At 31.4% G+C, this 3,367-nt stretch overlaps 1 protein-coding gene across 4 annotated transcripts in view; it reads left to right on the plus strand.

Moving 5' to 3' along the window:
• The first annotated feature begins 598 nt into the window (after positions 1-598).
• Positions 599-3,367, plus strand: part of LOC106463318 — a 136,528-nt gene continuing 133,759 nt past the window's right edge. For 3 of the 4 annotated variants that reach the window (XR_002611466.1, XR_002611464.1, XM_022390796.1), the window contains exon 1: positions 611-647. The gene's annotated coding sequence lies outside the window, so the exon portion shown is untranslated. Of the gene's footprint in view, positions 648-3,367 lie in introns of all 4 variants that reach the window. The other variant, XR_002611465.1, reaches the window with a different exon arrangement.

Here is a 3,367-nt window from a genome sequence, read left to right on the forward strand (position 1 = left end):
ATAGCGTTTGTTTTAACGCGATTGTTGAAAATAAGTGTATCGTAAAGTTGTATTCGGAAAGAATAAACCAGTTTTATTAAGTAAAGAACTTGTGTCGCTAAAGTTTCGTCGGAACGAAGTTACGGAAAGTTAATTAACAAACGGAGACGTAACAGGTGGTTATGTTGCACTGCAAAATTAAAAATACTAGTATTTAAAGAAATTTCATCAACCTCTGAAATCCAGGGTGTCCAAAATAATGCTACTATAAGAAAGTAAATAATTATATCTGCAGAAGGTTTGTGTAATGTTAATTATCTTATTCGATACAAGCATTTAAAGCAGTGTTAATGACACTGACGGAGCTATAAATATTCTATACGTCATGATATTTGTCCATACATATTATAGATTTTTATTCTTTTGTTTAATGTAAAGATTTTTAGTGACACTGGTGTTTGCAGTCGCTAATTTTTTTATTGATGGTATTAACAGTAACAGCGAAATATTTTTTTCACAGTGTGAAGTCTTCGACAAATGTTCGGGCAAAAATATTTATTCTTTTTTTTTCCCCGCATGTTAGACGTAAATCACGCAATGATATAAAACGCCAAAACTTGGAGGTAATAAGGGCGAAATGAACGAGTATGTAACGAGTACGGCCGTTTGTAAGTAGTTGGTGAAGTATTATAATTATGTTAGTGTAATTATAATAATGTTTTATTCTATTAGTATTAACAATTGTTTATCCCTCGCTAGTAATAGTATTAGCATATCAGTTACTGTTACTAGTAATATTACAAGTATAAATATATGTAGGTTTGAAATTGAATGCTGACGAGAGTCGACAGCTCAACCCTAAAATTTAAAATAATTATTAATTACAGAATAGACTAGTCTTAGTAATACTAATGCGAACAGTAGTGCCTAAGCTTGAATTTACTACTTAGTTGAAATGTATCATCTTCTCTATGTTATCTTTTTACTTTACGTTTAGATTTTATTTTCTTTATTTACGTGGGTGAAAAAACAGTCTCCAGTTCTCACTTTTAATTTCTGTTGGTCTAACTCTAAGGAACAGTTTAAGACGCTTAACGTTGCGTAGAGTATTTCGAATTATTCACATACAGAATTTGCGCACTGCAAGAGCAGAACTTTCCAATACTCTCTCTCTTAGGTTGTGCAAAAGTAATTAGGGTATTACGTTAGCAAAAATAACATCAATACTTCTGATGTTTTTACAAAACCATTTTTTTTTTCTTTTTGAAGTTACTAAAACTGAGAACACCAAGATGTAATTAGTTTCCCCTTCCAACTCCAAGTACCAAAAAACAAACTTTTCATGGAAGTGTGAAGGAAATTTTTGTGTTGATTATTTATCAGTCATTATACAAAAGTTTAATGAGAGATGATAAGAGGGAAAGCATTTGGCCAATTTTATTATGAGATATTTTAAAGAACTTGTTCCTTATGTGTTTAATACACATAATACTGAAAAAAAATTCTGATTTTTGTTGATACAATAAATGAATAATGCAAATGAAACCTTAAGGGACAGAAAAACAAAAATCTTAATGATATTTGATTTTAAATCTACAAAAGTTTGGTTAATTTTTGATTAATGTACTTTTTGTTGCTTACTGTCCAACTATATCTTAAGTAATTATATATAATGCCAAGGCGAGGTTTATAAAAGGCTATGAGGCAACATGAGCACTATAACTTTAAGATTTTCCTGTTATTATTTGCCAATCTGAATGCATACAGTAGTTCATAGTCTGTAGCACTGTTTTTATTTTACAGTTTCATAAACATAATGTTTATATGGATTTGAATATACACAATTTTTAATTTGTAACATGAACAATGGATTTACTATAAGTATGCAGTAGCTTCCCATGCAATCTCATAACTTGTAGGGAAAACTAGTCTGGGTTTCATTACATTTATTGTGTTTTCAGCTTTTTTTAAGATTTGTAAACAGTTTATAGTGGTTAATGTTGTACATTTTACAATTTTACTTAATTAATCCTCTTTGTGCTAGGTGATGCATAAGACCTCCACAACATCTTGCCATTGCACTTTTATTTTGGGCTGTTAGCTGGGCCTTAGATTTCAGGTCAGCTTTGATTGATCTGCTCTACATTGTTTTGGGTCTTTCCCTTCTCCATTTCAGCTGAGGATTCCAGAACAAAGGCATCTTTTGTTGCCCTCCTGTTCTTTCCTTAGCACATGGCCTATCTACATCCATTTCCCTCTAGTGACCTCTACCATGATGCCTTCTATCCTGTCTTTCTTCTCACTTCTTTATTTAAAATCTTTGAGCAACCATGCTTTAGGAGTTATCATAAGACATATGTGGATGAATATGTGTAACTTCTTGACAATTTCTTTGTTGTTTTCAAGCAGTCTGATCCATAGAGCTATACAAATTTTTACATTGGTATTGAAGAGTCTCAGCTTGGTCTTCAGTTAGATCTCCACAGTAGTTTTAGTTATTTAAATGTATATCTAGCTTTTTTGATCTGAGTATTTACATCGGTATCTATTCCTTCTTGCTTATCATCCATGCTTCCTAAGTATGCAAACTGGCTAAAGATTCCACCTTTTTTGCCAATTTACTTGTAGCTGCATTAATTTTTACTAAGTGCGAACCATAATTTTTGAGATGTGTATCATTAACATTTTAGATTACAAAAATCAGGTGTTGCAGTGTTCACATGATGAAGTGCCAGTTCCTCATTGTTATGTTATTATGACACTGATGTAGCTCTGTATTGTTTAGAAAACTAAAGATCCCGAAACACAAACATTTGAGGAAATAAGCATTACGTTAAGTATCAATGGTACCATTATATAATTCTTATCTAGTTTAGGTTGCAGCAGTTGTTAATAATTAGCTTTTGATACTGTTAGATTCAAAGAAAAACATAGTATTAATATAGTGTTTTAGAATAAGCTGTTGCCTGTTTTTCAGATCTCGGAGATATTAGGAACAAAATATGATAGAGGCAGGTAATAAAAAGAGTGTGGGAAATGGCAACAGGAATTAAAGAGGAATTTAAGCTTTTGTATGTGATGACTTTCAGAAAGTCAAAAATGGTACTAATATGTCTTATAGAAATGGATTTGATTATAATAAGCAGGTTCTAATAAAAAACAGATTTCAGCCTTTATCTTATGTAGATGAGGAAATAGGGAATGGAAGGATAACAAAAAGGACAGATAGGTATGAATAACATAAGGAAGTTATTGTTATAGGTGATTCATTAGCATGGTACATGGATAGGATAGTCTGTGGACTAAATAGGGAAAAAATAATTATATTGTTATCCAGGAATAGGGGTACAGGATACAACTGACAGAGCAAGTAATATATATATATATT

This window comes from Limulus polyphemus, unplaced genomic scaffold (genome assembly GCF_000517525.1).
Source record: "Limulus polyphemus unplaced genomic scaffold, Limulus_polyphemus-2.1.2 Scaffold1377, whole genome shotgun sequence".
Lineage (NCBI taxonomy): Eukaryota > Metazoa > Arthropoda > Merostomata > Xiphosura > Limulidae > Limulus > Limulus polyphemus.